Source organism: Athene cunicularia (assembly GCF_003259725.1).
Source record: "Athene cunicularia isolate RWA chromosome 8 unlocalized genomic scaffold, athCun1 chr8_part1, whole genome shotgun sequence".
NCBI classification, from domain to species: Eukaryota; Metazoa; Chordata; class Aves; order Strigiformes; family Strigidae; genus Athene; species Athene cunicularia.
The window spans coordinates 18114093-18132019 of record NW_020799109.1 but is presented as its reverse complement, the minus strand read 5'-3'; the positions used below and the strand labels follow the sequence as shown (position 1 = coordinate 18132019).

At 40.1% G+C, this 17927-nt stretch overlaps 1 protein-coding gene across 4 annotated transcripts in view; it reads left to right on the top strand.

Annotated features, from left to right (window-relative positions):
* Positions 1-17927, top strand: part of ZNF644 (zinc finger protein 644) — a 78375-nt gene that overhangs the window by 8130 nt on the left and 52318 nt on the right. Inside the window, exon 1 of one of the 4 annotated variants that reach the window (XM_026853607.1) lies at positions 17318-17914. The exons of the other annotated variants lie outside the window; for them this stretch is intronic. The gene's annotated coding sequence lies outside the window, so the exon portion shown is untranslated. Of the gene's footprint in view, positions 1-17317; positions 17915-17927 lie in introns of those variants that run through there. 4 annotated transcript variants of the gene reach the window in all.

The window sequence follows — 17927 nt, the reverse complement described above, 5'->3', positions numbered from 1 at the left end:
CTCTGAAAGATTTTGCAATACTAGATTAATCTTAAGGGGATCATCTTGAGGTTATTAGCCACCATTTATAGTCTGTGTTGTACCTGTGTAAAATTAATTTCTGTCATCAACTGAAATACTTGAAAACATGTTGATTTAGAGAAAAGATTTTTCTGACAATATGGTGTTCTCTAAGCATTAATTAATTTATTAACCCTAGTAATGTTCTTGAGAAATAGGGAAGTATTTCAACATTGTTTTTACAGATGGGGAAACTTAAGGCTTAGATGTATAGATTTAGATCTGCATATTCTGGTATCTTCTAACTAGGCATTTGGCCCTGCTCACTTTCACTGAAGTCTTTTTCCTCACCTGAATTCCTGGTCATGGAGCAGCTTTGTCCTACGCTCCTGGCACCTCTCTGATTGCATCCTGCGAGCAAGTCCGTGCTGGCAGGGAGGACAGTCGTGAGGATGGGTTATTGTGGAAAAGGGGTGAGGAAGATGAATGAAGGGCCATATTGCTTCAGACTGTAAGAAAGGTGTGCCAAGCTCCCACTTTGAACCTGGGAACCAGGAAAGGAGAGTGGCTGCATGGGAGAGAGTGGACCCAGGCTCTGTGCTTCCGCTCACACGTGTTCAGATTGGACAAGCAAAGCCAATAAGCCAATATTGGGAATACAGACCAGAGTTGCAAAATCATGGGCCCAGTCTAATCATTTATTGGCTCCAGGAACAGGAGACTGTTGTAAACTGTTGAATTTTTGTGAACAACAAGGTCACTGGAAACAGGAGTGGCCAGTATGACAAAACAAACCAAGCCTCCCCAAAAGACCTCTCAGTCCTATGGTGCAATCTTTCTGTGCTTTATGGGCTGCTCTAAATATAACTATTACATTATTACTTACTCGTAATCTGGACTTCCAATGGGCTATAGAGATGCAGTGACAATGGGGAAGGATTGAAGATGCTTGTGAGAAGGGAAAGCAAGCAGGTTTCAAGTGTTTCCGGGCTTTGCTGTCTGCTGAACCTCTACTGTTTTTTTTATTTATTTTTCTCTCCTGTTATGCTTTAAAGTTCTACTATAAACAATTAGAGGAAATTTAGCAATAATATTGCCTGTGGAGACTAGGAAAGTAAGAATACATTCTACATCACCACTTCCCTTTGTTTGTCTTTTTAATCTTGTTTATCTTTGATCAGCTGCAGATGAAATAACCAGCTAACTGATTTCCCATACAGGGCTGCCACTCATGCTGATGAAACTCTGCTGACATGGGAGTATGCTCTGTAGCAGTCTAGCAGTATCCATTTCTTATTCCAATACACTGACAGGTCACTCAGGGAGACTAAAAACTCTATTCTGAAGTGGAAAAGAAACTGCAATTTCAATTTTGGTTTGATTTGAAATTTTCCAGCTACCTATCAAGACCAAATCCTTGAACTATTTACTTAGAGTAACTGAAATACCCCTATTTGAAATAGTGGATATGCAAGATTTAGCCATTAAAGAGTTGGGGTAAAATTAAAATCCCCTTCAATAATAACTAAAGTCAGGGAAAATCTTTCAAGAAAATTAAACACTTGATCAAAAAGAGAGAAGGGTTATTGTCGAGAGCATAAAGATTAAACAGGAGAGTTGTCTCAGAGAATAACCATCAGTGATAAGTAGCAGGCAGTTAATAATATCCCCTCAGGGATCTTCTACTCATGTAGGTTTTTGGACAAATACAGTATTACATTTCTTATAGTTAAAGCGTGAGAGAGCTTCATACCATTCCAGAGTAGCAATAAAACTTCAGTGGATAAAGGACAACTGGAGAGGTGGGGAAGGGGGTGACCCAGAAGCTGAAACAGTGGGGAATCAGTGACAATTCTCTCCAAATAACTCTCCTTTTTAACCTTCAGCTTCTGAGATGTGTTCTCAGTCTCCCTGACATGCTCTTTTTTCATATCCACAACACTGTATTAGTGCTGAGATTTCATATGGTACTGCTCCTCGTTATATAGCATCTGAAAATGAATGAGAGACCCAGTAGACTAAGGGTGTGACTCCATGTTGTAATTAAAAGCTGGTTTAAAGCTTGAACATGCAAATGGTTGAATTGGCAGAATTAAAGGCATGGTAATCTGCAGCCAGGGGAAGGCACATGGGGTGGAAAGGATGGGGGCAGGAGGGTTCAGAGAACCTCTCAAGCCAGCTCTGCAGCTGGAGAAACTGTAACATGAAACGGCTCCCTTGATCTCTCATTTTTCTTCTCTTATTCTCTCCTCGTATGTAATTACAATAATAAATCTTTTTGTTCCTTAACCATCTTGTGGCCATTGCAAATATTTAAGAATTAATGTAGTTCTCACACATGATGTACATGTTCTGCATGTCCCCTTGTGTCCCTCCATTTATTCATTTATCATGTACACACAAAATTCCCATAAAATATTAATCTGAAATACAAATCTCTCTTTGCATCCTGGGAGCATTTGCATATAGTAATGTTAACGAGATTATTAATTCTGCATGCACAGTCTGTGGACTGCATATTGGGCCAAATCTCTCTCGGCAACTATGCTGAAATCAGTAACAATTTCAGAAACATTCATATTAAAAATTTTGAGTGGAAAGTGACAGTTTCCTAGAACTGAAGTATTGTCCTTAAAACTCAAAACAAGAGGATTTAAAGCTTAATTTTCGATTTTTCCTTCTAAGAAGTCCTCTGTAAAAGGAATTTTATACTGCTCTATGTTTCTGCCCAGTGGTTCCTAATAATTAATACAGTCTGGAAACAAAACTTTTTTTTTTTTAAAAAAAAAAACCCCTCCAATGTTGTAATCTATGGGGGATCTGAACATTTATTTTGCTTTTTGTTGGGAACATCAGGAGTAGCTACACTTCTGCCAGTCGGGTCTAGATTGCTCTGAGAAGGGCAGAATGTGCTGGTGCAGATAGACCAAAAATAATTCAGTGAGGCTGGAGAGAGTATCATTTTCTCAGGGGTAACAAAGACTGAAAACTGTCTGAGCAGGCATTTGGAGAGATGGACTTGCCAGAAGGATTCTCCTGTGGTGGGGAAAATCTTTGCACCTCTCTCCTGGCTTTGAACATTGGCAGGGTGGGGCTGTCCTGCCTTCCACAGGGGTGAGCCCTAGGGCACCTCAGATGCCTGCGAAAGCTGTGGGGGGTGGCTCTGGGGCAGGGACATGTCTCCTGGCCTAGGCTTTCTCGGGATGGAGGGAGGAAAAGGTGGAAGTCTTGTCTGAGCTTGATGATCTCCACCAGCCTGCTTGGATCCTTCACCATCCAAGGCAAGTTTAAGACAGAAAGTTGTACCAGCAATGAAAGATGGATTCTTTGGTCTGCACCCAAATCCCGCCAGACACAGAAATATCAGGGCACATTACATACACCCCCAGGTTCAGTTCACCCCCTAGCAAGTCATTTTGTTCTCGGTGGTGGATTGGTAAAGGGTTGTGTTTCGTTCAGTGAAACCCACATCACTGGAGGTTTCCAAGAGATTTTTACTGGGAAGGGCCCTGCAGCTCAAGTCGGGCCTTTTCTTCTACTGGGACAGGGAGAGGTGAGATGTGGTTGCCAAAGCAGACCAGGTCACTCCTGCCAGGTGCTGTACCCCGTGGGGGAACCCAGGCTCTCAGTGGGGAGCACGTAATGGGTCCCTGGTTGCTGCTTCCAGTGCTCAACAACGTTCTGTCTGTGCTGCAGTAAAATCACAGCACTTCTCAGTGTTTCAGGAAACAATGTATTTTCAGTTTGACTTTATTTCTATTCTGATATTCAAATTTAGATGTCTGTAATTTGTGAAAACAGTCAGTGCTTTACTCTCTGCAGTAACAATGCCGTTGAGCCCTCAATTCCTAACTGTAAAGCATTCATTTGGCTATACAGCTTTTAAAAATACTATAAATGAAGCATGTGAGACAACCTCCACAGCTGGAGTTAAGCACTTCCACGTGCTTGCTGAATCAGGGACCAAGTTGTTAGAAAGATCTTTCAGTACTGACTGGAGATCCATAAGAAATTGTCTTGACTTAACCAAGCCATCATATTTCTCTTAATCACTACTACTACATCATCTTTTTTCTTTCACTTCCTTCTTATTCATGCTTAAATGAGAAACATCTGTTTCCATTTTTCACATTGTTCTGTTATGTGAGTAACGATACCAAACATCTTTTTTTTCCTGCCCTGTGAAAGAATAAATTAGTGTTAAGTTTTGTGAAGTGCTTTAAAATACTAAAGCAAAACATCTGTTTCAGCTGCAGGTCATTAAGATGAAAAATCCTAGTCTGTGTGTAGTGCAAAACTGCCAAAAAATTTATCAGCCCAAGCACATTTCTTCACCTGTCTTTCACTCTAACAACTGAAGATGGCAAAAGGAGAGTAAATCTTGTCTTCAGGGATGGAGCAATTAGAAGTGCTCAGTGCTGTAATCCACAGCAATACCTTGTAGTACCGAATCCTGGTCTGATCTGGAGATGCCTGGAGGTTGCTCCACTGTCGTAGACTTCAAGCTGAGAGTCTCCTTGACCTCCACATCTTCCAGCCAGGTGCAGCGTTGTGCAGGATTGCCTAATCCCCTGTAGATGTTTGTGTCACTGAACTTCAGATGAAAATCCCTCCCCCTGCCCCCAGTCATTTAAGATTTGGAGATTGTTTGCAGGGCAGGTGGCCAGAGTAAAGCTCAATTGGCAAATCTACTTTACAGGTGAACTGAGATGCTCTTTCTGTGCCAAAGCCCAAATGTAGATGTCTGTGTTCCTTTGTTGATAATGATCTCCTTTGTAAAGCACTCTGAGGTCTAGAGATGCAAAGCCAACAACTACCTGAGAGTTTAGCAATTAATAAATAAAATAATGAATATTAACAGCAGTGAGTGCATTCCCTGAATTCTGTAGGAAATGCCAGATCTTTCTGGCAGGTCCTGGCAGGCAGGTAATAGCTTACCCAACAAGAGGCTGAGTCCACCCTCATTTCCCTCTGTCTTTAATTAAAAGGTCCAGATCCTTCCTGAGTGTAAAGGAGGTGTTCAGCCTCTGACAGGAATGGGCTGCAAAACTGGATGGGGCTTTTCTAGCATCTTAAGAGGAAGTGCTTGTTTGTTCTTCCAGTCTGCTAAAGCAGCAGCCAGTGCAGTGTTGAGCAGTTCTACTGCACTGTGCTCACACCCTCCCTGAAGCAAATCACTGGGATGGTTTGGGGTCTCTAGCAGCTTTTTAAAAGAAGAATTGTGGATCCCATTTCATATCAACCCAGAGTTTTTGAGACAGGAGACTTTATATGTTGCTGCACTGATTCTGTTCACCTGCAGCTCTCCCCACCCCCAGCTTATAAGCATGATTTCCTTTTATGCACTGCTCTGTCACAGCTTGGCAAGCTTCCCAAGACAATCCATACCAGAAAGGAGAATATGGCTGCTGAGCAGCGTAGACAGGAGAAATGCCTTATGTAACAGTTTCATTTAAATACTATGAAATGTTGAGACAGGCGAGACATAACTGAAAGCAAAATGCAGCCCTTAATCTCTAGCATCAGTTCTGCTTGCCCTCACCATCATCAGCATCTAATAGTCACTGACTGTCTCCATTCACGTCTCCATCTTTTTCAAGAAACTGCCTGCGGCAGAATGTACAAACAGCTTGGGAAGCGGTTTTAGGGGCAGGGTTTTTATTTTTTTTTTTCTCCTAATTCCTCATGAGCATTTTCCCACTAATATGCCAGTGGCATCATTAGGTGTTTAATGACAGTGACGTTGCCTGAATATTGTTTTTATAGCTCATTTTGTTTTGACAAGTGTTCAGTTTTGTGGCAGTTTATAGTGTGCAGACTTCTCCTCCCTGTATCTTTCAGAATTTGTAGAAATATTTATCACAGAGGTATTGTCGTAAAACCCGAAATAAAGAAATGTCAACATTCATTATGTTCAATTGCAATATATGTTCAACACCACAGTAGTTTAATGATATCAGTTAATTATTTTAGTGTATTTCTTTTGTTTAATTGAAGCACCAGGAATAGTCCAACAATCCAACACATCTCAGATAGCAGGCATAGCAGTTAAGTGCAACTCTTCAGATGAACAATACTGTTTGGCTTCTTTTAGCAGCTCCCTGAAAGACCAGCATGGACTCCAGCAGGTTATGGACCACAGTCTTGTTCCTCTTCCTCACATCCAGAATCTTGATAATTATATGTTGTGCTCAGACAAAAAATTGCCAGCATTGTACCTGCAGAAAACAAGGCTGCTAAAATTGTAAGTCTTCGATAGTTGCATACGATGTCATTTTACCCCCTGCATTTTGTCTACATGTTGCCTGTGCTGCATCCATTTCTTTACTGATTAAATAAAATGGATGCAGTTTTTCTGTGCAGACAAGACCATAATTCTTACTTAGGAATGTGCCATCTTCATTTACTGTGTCATATGGATGATCTATGATGAGCAGGGCATTTATTCAACAGCTGTGTGTATGAGAGAAAAACACTAAGTAATGCCCATTAAGCTCTTGCTTTTATATTGTCTTCCAAGTGATTTTACCTGGTTTAGGCTGCCAGTGTGTGTTGTCTTAATGCCACAGTGGCAGAGCCTTTAAAACAACTAGCTGCTGTTATGAATTTAGCTTGCTTATCTTTACTAAGATGAGGAGAGTTATTGGGGAGAAGGACAGTGAAGGTACTCTTGCTGCTTCCTTGTGTAATGTGTGTGTCCCCTGTAAAGGGGGAGAAAGTGCACTTCTCTGCAGTCCCTCTTCTGCTTCCACCACACCACAGCATTGCTGCACAACCATTTTGCTTTTGGGATTCCCCATTGCTGGTTAGATGCTACAGGCCCCAGAGGTCTATGCCTCTGTTCCCAGCACAGCTGTAGTCAGTGGAGCTGCACAGCCCTGGGAGCAGACAATGTTAACAAAACTGTAACTGTATACATAGCTACTGTTTCAGATCCTGGCTTCCAACATCTCTATTTTTATGTCCTTGTTTATATTTAATAGCAGTTACAGTGGTTAAGTGGCTTTATTTTGGAAACCTTGACATTTCTCTTGCTGGTACTGAAGCTGTGAAGATCAGAAACAAAGATGTGCCTTTTTACTCTGTTTCTTCTGATAGGTTCTGTCATTTGGCAACTGTTGTTCTATTAGACTTTGCAGAATTTGGACAGGATTCTGATCTCCTACAAAGTGACACACGCACTTATTAGAATGCAGGAGCAGGTTTGGGGCCTTTTTTCTGATACACCATGCTGAGTGCCATGCATGAGAAATTAGAGTCTGTCTGTTATTATGTGACCAAACAACTGCAGGAACTTCTAGTGAGTGCTTTTAAATAGTAGTAAAATAGAAATCGAAATAATATTCCCACAAAGCAGAACGTAAAGCACAGGCTTTCCTTCTGCAAGTTTCCCAGGCTCTAGAAGAGAATGAGCAAATCTGGACCAAGCCAGTTGTCTTAGACTTACAGATCCATTGAAGTAAAATAAAAAATAAGGAGAAAGTTTGGATTCTTCTGCAAGCTCTTTCATGATGTTTCCTGTTTCTATAGTCTCTTTTCAAACTCAGCCTAGTGTAAAGAAAAAAGAAAATTGTAATTTCTAAATTAAATGAAACACAGGACTTGAGATTTGTTCCTTTAATGGCTCAAAAGCATAGTTTTGAAAATCATGTAACCTTTGGGAGAAGGGATCCCATGGTTAGTGTGTGTTTCAGTTGACACTCATATATCCTACATTTTATAATAGGTTATTTCTCTTTTTAGGTGCACAGATAATCACTCACATGGCATTTCCAAATAAGCAATGGGGAACTCCCCAAGCCACTTATTTTTCCTGCTCCCACTGGGAAATGGGATTTGTTCAGTCAGGCTCCCTGCAAGTAAAATATCCTCATCTCACTGAGAACGAAAGAACTGCCAAATGTAGGGCGGACAGCTAGCTTTGTCCTTCTGTCCAGCAGAAATGCCCCCGTGCCACAATTAAGGCTCTGTTGCCTGAGCCATTGTGTGCCCTCTGGGACTTCCTGGGAGTGCTCCAGCTAGAATGCTGGGGGGGAAATTCCTCAGAAACCACCTCTGTTTCCCCCACCCCCCACATATAGTCTGGACTATCTCCGCTCCTCAGTGCCTTTCCCTGGAGCACCTTTCCCTGGAGCACCCTCATACCTGTCCAACAGAGCCATATGGCTTGGCTCTGTCACTACAGCTCTGCACCTGTACGTGTGCCATACCTGCCCAGACCTGTTCAGCACCATCTGGCCATGTGGCCCTATGGTTTACAGTGACGGTGCCTTCATCACCTCCCCAGTCCAGCCCCCCCACTACCTGGTCCTCAGCTGCCATCTGCAAACACTTTGGCTTTCTCACAGTCTTCTTCCACACTTGGGAGGCCCCAGCTACAAGCCAAGCTTTTCTTGCTTCTGTTAACCCAGGGGAGGATCAGCAACCTTCCTTCCCAGAAGGATCAGTGACCACCTTCTCCATATTGTCTGCAAAGCAAGGGGAGAGCGCTATGGAGTCTGTTTCTGAAGTGAATGCCTGACTGGGTTATCTCAGAATGGACTGAGACCACAGAGGTGCTGGCTATCCTGGGGAGATGCTTCTGAGCAAGATCAGAAGGGTGATGATCAGTGAGGCTTTTTACATAAAGGTGGGGGTGTGTAGGATGCAGGAGTTATGTGGTACAAATATGCTAATGTCACAGAAGAGCCTCAATATGGTATTCTGCTGATGTTGTGGGATCAATGTGCCTCATTTGCTGTGCCATGCAGATGTGCTTAAGTGACGTGGAGACCTAACATAGCATGTTAAGGGCAGCCCCTGTGCAGCTACCTCGATTCCCAGCATCTCTGTGTTCCAGGACTCCTCCACTAGCTGTTACATCCAAGCTGTACTTTACAGTGACCCTTTTCAGCAGGAGAAATATAAAAGGGCCAAGGTTAACATATGCCTGGTGTTAGAAATGATGGCTTTGTATCCTGAATGTTCACGATCATTTCCAGACCTGCTCTCTTGCCAACAGCGGGCGTTAGCCCCCTGAACTGCTATGAAGTGCTGTGATCTCCTGTTGGTAGGTCCTCCGCAGCAAAAGCCGTATGTCTGCTCAGATGGCATTTTCTGCCTCTCTGCTCTCTGCATGCTGGAGAGCTGTTTGATCAACACAAGCGTTGACAGTCGGACATCATTAATTTTCCACAGCCTACTACTTGAAACTCCTGAAAGGACAGGCTGTCACTGTTCCTCATAGCCCTTGCTGGCCTGAACTACCTGCTGCACTGTCCTGCTGCAGCACAGAAGTGCTGGATGCCTTAAACCACTGCTCTCCTTCCTTGGGCCTGGGATTTAAATTCGGTCAGCTCTGTCAGGGAAAAAAGAACTCTCAATATATAATTATTTCTTCTTAAAGGATGAGATGAAACTATAACGCATTAATGATGGAAGTGATTGTATACAATTCATGCTTAAGTGAGTATCCATTGTATTACATTAATCCTAATAAGCACTGTTTTCCCCAGCATGTGCCATTTTAACAGTCACTGTGAAAAGATATGCTTCCTAATGTACTGTCAGACATGTGATGACACCCTCCTTGTTTAGAAAGCATAATTGATAAAATGTGACAAAAACAGAATTATTGCTTATTCATAAATGGGATACTTTAAAAGTACTCTCAGTCCTACATTGATTGGGTTAAATGACTTGCTGATGAAGACCTCTACATGAAGTATTAAACCACCATTATCTGGCTCCTGTTAAGATTCAAAATCAGGATTCTCTTTTGCACAAAGTAGGTAAAAACTGTTCTGCTCTTTTAAGGCAGAATATAAACATTGTAACTCAAAGCCAGAGGTATATTTGAATGACAATTCACATGTAACTTCTTAAAAGGAATTTTAATATGCTTGGGATGAAATTAGTGAGATGCATCTGATACACTAGTAGATAGATTTGAGTGCTTTCTGAGAGTGTTCAGGCACAGCTGCTTTTGCTGAAATTCCCAAAATGAAACTACTCTGCTAACTGTTTCTGCTTTTACAGATAACCCTTTTTTACTCTGTGAATTATCTGTATCGGCTGACTAAAAATACACTTCCAAAGCCTTACCTGAGTTCATTTCCACACACTGACCTGTGAACACATTGTTGGAAACCAAAGCCAAGGGCTGTGAAACTGGGACAAATTTTAAAAGTGAACATGATTGTTCTTCTGGGTTTCTTCATTCTTTCTTTTGTCTGAAAAACCTCTACTCAGCATGTATTCCAGGATACTGAAATAACTATTTTACAGTTACTTTAAATACATAGATTTCTGTTACTAGCAAAATTAGTGCTAGAGTTCTCTTTCTCTGAGTGTGGTTGAAAGCTCATTAAAGTCTTCGCAGCTATTTCACTGGGGTTATAATGAGACATTTTATGTTTCTGTGAGCGTCACACTAAAAGCAGTGGTATTATAATACAAGATCTGCCTGCAAATCCCAAACCTAAGATGGTATTTCCTGAACAGGATAATGGCAGATAAACTGCTGTTCAAAATAATTCATCTAAAAGTTTAGGTGGGATGTGATCTGGAAGTACTGGATGAACAAGAAAGTAGCAAAAGTTTTAATATAGCGTTGATCAGTGCACTGAAGATACTTTTGGGCAGATGGAGTGGCCAAGCTGAGGAGCTAGGAGATGGTTCTCTGTTGGCATAGAGAGGGACCAGCAGGGAGGTTGGAAAAAAAAACGTTACTGGGTAACAAAACTCGCATTGTAATAACCCTGGGTTGTAACTTGCTCTTTTCATTTTTGTCAACATACCATGCCATATACTGATTCTGCACAACCACAGAATCTGATAAATAATTTTTCAAAATTGCTTATTCACTCTAAGAGTATGTAAAACTATCATAGTTTTATATACTTTTTTTCCTCTCCTTTTCAGTATTCAATTATAAAGATGTCTGTTTACATTCCCTGAAGATCCATACTCATATATACAGAACAATATACTCTAAAAAAGCTTTTGTGTGTTTTTTAAGCTTTATCTCTGATGTTAGAAGACTCAGCTATATTAATAATTAATTGTCTTGATCAAAACCAAATTCCTTACAATTAAGAAACAAACAGAAGGTATGGCATATCAAACAGACTTTCTGCTACTGTGATCTTACCTAAACACAAAATAAGTTCCTTGGTACTTCCACATTAATAGTAGTAAAGTGCTTTTTTGCTTTCTTCTTTAAATATTATTATGTCTTCCTATACACAAAGCTCTGGTGCTTTACAAACAAACAATAATATTTATGTAATTGTTTTTGTCAAGCGTAAGGACAAGAGGGTGTATGTCCATCTGACAATGAAAGAAATCACAATTGCTGACCTAGTAATTGCCTATGGGGCAGAACAGTAGGAAGCTGTGGGGAAAAGAAGGCGGTTTGAAGTCCTGCCTGGTATACAGTTATAAATTGGCCATGTCACTGATAACTGAGAAATGCTGTTCATTTTTCAAGTGCTGCTAAAACATATGGCATTTGCTTCTAAAGGCAAAGGTTTTGGTGAAGATATCTTCACTTGGATCTTTGTCCTGACTTTGATCTGGCCAGATGACTTTGAAGTACAGAACTGGTGGGGGTTGGCTGCCAAAATCTTTTCCTTTTTGTGAGGGTGTTCCCTTGTTTTTCAGTCAGAGGAGGTGACTTTCACCATGTTGTGTTACCTGTGTCCTTCACTGGGACATGTATAAGTCACAAATTTGGAGATGGAGTGTGCCTGAAAGGATTATTGTCACTAATTCCCCACATTAGTCTCTCTAATATAGGCTGTAGATGTGGGTGTGACCCTTAATGCTAGTCACAGAGAGGTGGGTGTAGGGAGAAGTGGGGTGTGATGCAACTGGAAGGAGACCAGAACATGGCACTCTACAGGTCTAGGGCAGTTGCATTCTCATCAGTAACACTTTGTCAGCATAGGACAGTCATGGTGAAGGTCAGGGATGTGGTCAATAGTGGTAGGAGCTGGACTCTTTTACAGGGAGACATAGAGGACTGAAACAGGGAGCTTGAAATGATTCTCTGTCTTTTCTCAGTGTATCATTTTGGCACTGCAATGTGAAGTGAATCATCAGACTGGGTTAAGCAGAGCTATGATAATTTATACCTATTATATCTAGGTCCTTTCCATCATCTACTGAAGGCCAGTTTATTGCCACAGCTTTCTTCCTCTCCCACTAAATTATAATTCATCAACAGACTCAGGAAGAAATTTGTTATGTTTTGTCGCTCATAGTGTATTTTCATATATTAATACTTCCTGTGCATGATGCAAATGGCAACCCTCCAAGGCAATGCATTGTTGTTTTTAAGGTCAGTGCTATAATATATGATGGTATTTTCCTACACTAATCTGCTTTCTTGTGATCTTTGATTTCTGCCAGTCTTGAGCTCAGTAACTCAGACATGAGGAGATATATCAGATCCTTCTGAAGGGAACAAGGATGTAGGCTTAACTGTCATCTTTTCAATGTGGAATGAATTAGAATAACACAAGATAAAAGAAAATAAGCATAAAGACTGAGGTTAATTAATTACTATTGATAATTAATCCAGGATTTGTTAATTGGTAATGTTTATTATGGTGGTACCTGAAGAGCTGCTAAGAACAGAGCCTCATGTGCCAGGCAGACAGTGCTGCCCCAGCAGCTGCTCCTCTCTGAGCAGGGGCAGAAGACAATAACACTCCTTAGTGGTGAGACTGAAAACAGGAGACAACTGTGGGAGGCTGAGTACAGAACTGCTGCTCTCCTGACAAAAGCTGTTTTGTAACCACTAGCGCAGGCCTAGCAAAGGGGAGCAGGCCTGAGCCACAGACACGGTTCATACTGGTGCCTATGGACAGAAGCCTAGCAATGAGGAAACAGAGCACTAGTTGTCTTTATTATGTAATGTGGGAAATTTTCCTCGCTGGGAGATTTAAAACACTTGTAACAGTACAGCAGTTCTAAAGGCAATTCACAGTGGCAAGCAGCAGTATTTCTCTAGGTAGAGTTTCTAAATATTCTTCCATTGCAAAATACTTTATTTCAGGACTAACCTTACCTTGGGATCACTGTTAAGAGAGCCATAGGTTTTGATGGCTAATGGTTTTAATTTTACCTATACATTCTTACTGCCCTCTTATTGTTCTACTGGCAATTCTAGTAGTTTCATTGATACTGACAAAGATGACTAGAATTGATTTATAACAGAGACTAAATGTATATTATAATTAAAATACTTTTTTGTTCTGTCTGAAAAATAGACTAGGCAATCCCCTTTACTTAATGTATTTCAAAAGAGCCTGTGAAACAAGCAAGCCAATAGAACATGAATCAACAGCTCAAACAACAAAAAGTTAAGAAAATGCATTTTTTCTCTTTCAATTTTTACAATATTGAAATAAATCAAACTGCTCCAATTCATTCTGTTATTAGTTCTTCTAATGGAAATCATGTTAATTACTGTTTGTTGAAACAACCAGTACATTGAGTTCCTAAATTTGTTGATACTGGAGATATGAGAGCTATATTTTTGTAAGAAAGGCCAAGAAACCAGAAACATCTCTGTAGGACGAAAAGAAAAACTCTGTGGCAAGTTGAGTAATAACCTTTTACATCATGTTTCTGGGGCCTTGTTTTTGTAGTTATGAGGGTCTAAGGGCAAAGACAAGACAAACTCTATAGGTAACGGTAAGATTTTTTTTTTTTAAACCATCTTAGCTGCAAAAAAAACATTATGTCGGGTACTCAAAACTTCTCTACTGTTTCAGTTTACAGTAGTGGATTTAATAAAAGGTGCTACTTTTTCCTATAAACCCCATTTTTGTCAAAGATCATTTCAATTTTGAAAATGTTGTGGAATACAACATTTTCTACCAAAGGCTACAGTATAAAGATCAGATCAAAGTAGTAATGGATGGGATAAATTCAATGTATCTATTACATGAGTGCATTACTATTTTGAAAATCATACTGGCTTAAATTGTTCTACAACTCAAAACTATATAATTTAATCTTTTATCTGTTGTTTTTGTTGCTATAAACAGGATAAGCAGAATATTTTGTTATTGAAAGAAATGTGTCAACTGAAAATGAAATTTTCAAAGAATGATGCATAGTGGCTATATTTCCATGGTGAAGCTTTTTGCATAGAGTTAATGAAGTGCTTGGGGTCCAAGGGAATAAAAGGTGCTATATAAGTGTAAAAAATTATCATTAAAAAGTTTTTCCCTCCAGGCATCTGGGATTTTGCTGTGTCTTACAAGGAGGCATTTGCAATCTTCTTTCATTCAAAACGCTTCAGCTTAGACCTGCTTCAACTCTCCCTCTGCAGCTTCAGCTACAGAAATGTTTATATGAAGAAACAGTTTCTAAATTGTTTCCAGTTAATCATATTTTGCTGCTAATATGAAAGAGCCTGCTTTGGTTTAAGCTTTTTACAACCATGTTGAAGACCAGGAGGAACTAGGTAGCAACCTTCTGTAAAGAGGTTTTCAGATGCTGTTTTAACCATTATTAGGCTTTGTCTGCATTGGTAGAGAAATAATACAGGACACAGCCAGAATTCTGGGAAATTTCTGGGAAAAGCTGTGCAATATCTGGCTTAATTTTCAAGAATCATATCGTATGGTTCTCTACCACTGTACATGTTCTTTCACTGATCTGAGTGCCTCACTGGAGGCTGGTTCTAAAATGTCTATTTCATGAACATTTGCAATCCTAATTTTGCATAATTTTGTGTATATTTCTCAAGTCTTCTTAATCTAACATGTAACCTTTAAGATTTTGTACTACTTTTCACATATTATAAGCATAAGTGGCAAAGCTGGTGGAATTAGAATTCAGAACAAGAGTTCTGACACCACTGGACATAATCTTTTACTGTGCTGCCATTTTGATGAAATGTTGCAGTTATGTGCTCCATGAATTCACGCCAAATGTGGATTTTTCTTTGGATCCACAGACTGTGTGGATCATAAGCATTTTTTACAGGGTCTACTGCTGCTTATGGAATTGGGTCCTTTAGCTCAAGTAATAAATTAAAAGTGCTAGGTATCTTAATAAAATTGTGATATTTGGCAGCATTAGAACTATTCATAAGTTCATATTTCCTTGTGCTAACCATTTTACTTGTTCACAAATAGATGTGAAATATAATAAAACACTGCAACTTCTTTTATAAGTTTTCTTGCTTTTATAGAATTTGGTATTTTTCTTTAACAGAATTGAATTAAGAATTGCTGCTGTTTAAACATTATCTCCCAGGGGACAAAATGTATGCAAGTAAGTGTGATAAACTTAAAATAATTGGGCACAATAAAATCTATGATATCCAGTAAGAAGCATATGTGTAGTATTAATATTTACTTTTTCATGTTCTTATTGTTTGTATTTTGGTTAGCGTGAAGCACATGTGACCAAGAATCTTAGAAGAAATCTATGGATTGAATGAGATGATGATGTTTCTTGTGTTTAATAGCAGTGGAAGATTTTGGTCCATACATGCACCAGAACTTGATTTTATAAATGTATCTTTTCAGAAAACAATCTTAATTCTCAGAAGAATAACATTAGCACTCATTAGGGGCCTGAGTGCTTTAGGATACTGTTAATGAAATTCATAGCCTTTTGCCTGTGGGCTATCGGTTTGAATTCAGTCTAACTCAGTGGAGATTAAAAATTGGCCTATTTAATGGCCTTTTAGTCATCTCTAATGAGATGAGTTCGGTGGGTCTCAGTCCCATAACATAAACCATTCACACTGCCTTCTCCTAACTGGCAAGCTCCAGAGAAACCCCAAAATTTAATGAATTCTGTGAAAAATGAATCTCTAGTACCATGAAAAAAAAAACCCCAAAACCAAAGAAAAGCAAAAGCCTTGATTCACACTAGTTACATGAGCACTAACAAACACATAATTTTTAAATGTGGACTTTATAGTGATATATAAAGTTTATAAATTAACAAATTAGCTGAGCATGTGACATAGGTTGCCACACAGCTATACAGAGTGTAACATGACATAGACTCCCAAAGGACATATCTACACTTGTGTGTAAGATCACACCAACACATTAAATGTTTGAATGTCTCTGGGATTCATTTCTATCAGAAAAAAAAAGGATCAGACCAGATCATTGGATAGTAACTGCAGTTATAGAAAATTATGCTGAAAACAATGATTCCTAGGCTGCCTCCATTACTTCACAGCTGAGTCAAATGCTTCTAATTTTTTCTTGGGGATATTTAACTTAGTCTTTAACAAATATTTATGACATTTCCAGAACCCTCTATAGAATATATGCCAATTTTATTTATCCATATCATAGTAAAACTTTTCCTAATGTCTAACTTAAATTTCTTTCACTGGAGTTTGAAACTTAGTTTTTGCCCTGTCAGCAATGGATTTAGTGAACAATGTATTTGTCTCCCCATAGTCTTTTCTTCTCTAGACTAAAAAAATCTCAAGTGTTCCTATTTTCAGTTAGGGTCATGTATTTTAAAAATGACTATATTTTTTCCCCCTTCCTTATACTCCCTTCTATTGGGTTTTTTTTGAAAGACATTTTTCTTGAAATGCGGAGTCCAAATCTGAACACAGTATTACAGCTGAGGCTTTGCCAGTATTAAATATGAGGGTAGCTTCTCTGTATGTCCTAGATAAGACAGTTCTGTTTACATGTCTCTGTACAGCAGCTTTTTTACAACGGTGTGACACTGTTGACACATGTTCAGTTTGTGATCTACTCTGATCCCCAACCCCTTCTCTGAATGTCCGGTATTTATTTGTCTGTTCCCAGTCTTACAATTGTTCCTGCTTAAATGTTGGAAGTTGGCACTTGTATTTATTCAGTTGCATACTATTTCTGCAACCAGTTTGTCAAGAACATTTTGAATTCTTTTCTTGCCCTGCAATGTGCTTCCAGCTCTGCCAGTTTGGCATTGTTGGCAAATCCGATCAATGTAAACTGTACTCTGGCATTCACATAATTAGACTTGGTACCAAACTCAGGACACACCTTCAAGGTATTGCTATATCTTGCTATTTGTTACAGTGAAGCACTGCTGAGGGTTTTGCACCACTGCAGAGTCATTTTATTACGTCTTTTGCTTGCTCAATTAAGAGTTCGCCGAGATGGTATCAAAAACCTTAAGTCAGGCTATAACAGATCTACCGCTAGTCCCATCCAAGGCCTGTTACACAGTCACAGCATGGGATGAGTTCCACATTGGCTGTAATTTATTATTAGCTATCGTGTACTTAAAGATGTGTGATTATTTGCTTCAATACTTTTCTGGGAATACAGGCTGGAATGATTGACAGTTCTTGGCTCTACCTATTCCCCTCTTCTGAATTATGTGTTGTGGTTTTGCTTTTCCCTTCTCTCGAAATCTCAGTTGTCTTTGTGAGCTCTCAGTGATGATTGCTCACACCACTAACGTTACCTTAACTTCTCACTCTAGTGTAAAATCCTCTGGGCCCAGCAAATCTGAAGGAAAAAATCTGATTTATCAAAGCAGTCTCTACTTTACGAGTTTACTATTCTCCCCTGAATCCCTGCCCTTTTGAATCGGGGTTTGCCATCGGCAGCATTACTCTTAAGAAAAGATGGCACCGAATGCTTCTACTTTCTCGGTGTCACCTCATAGCTTCCCGCCCCCCCGAATGGACTGACAGTCCCCGGGTCGTCTCCTCTCTCCTCGCGTCGCTTTCTCTGCTCCCAGGTTTCCTGTTCCCCTCTCACGTCGTTCGCCAGCCGCGGCTTGTCGCCGGAGCCTGCCTCTCTCACTGGCACGGCGAGCGCCTTTGTACAGCTCCTGCAGCACTTGACCTAGTTTTCCACTTTCTGTGGGAAAGGCACCGCCAAGCAACTGACACTCCGACTTCCCGCTCCCGAGCGCGCTGTGCGGCCTGGCGCAGGTGAGGGGAGGCC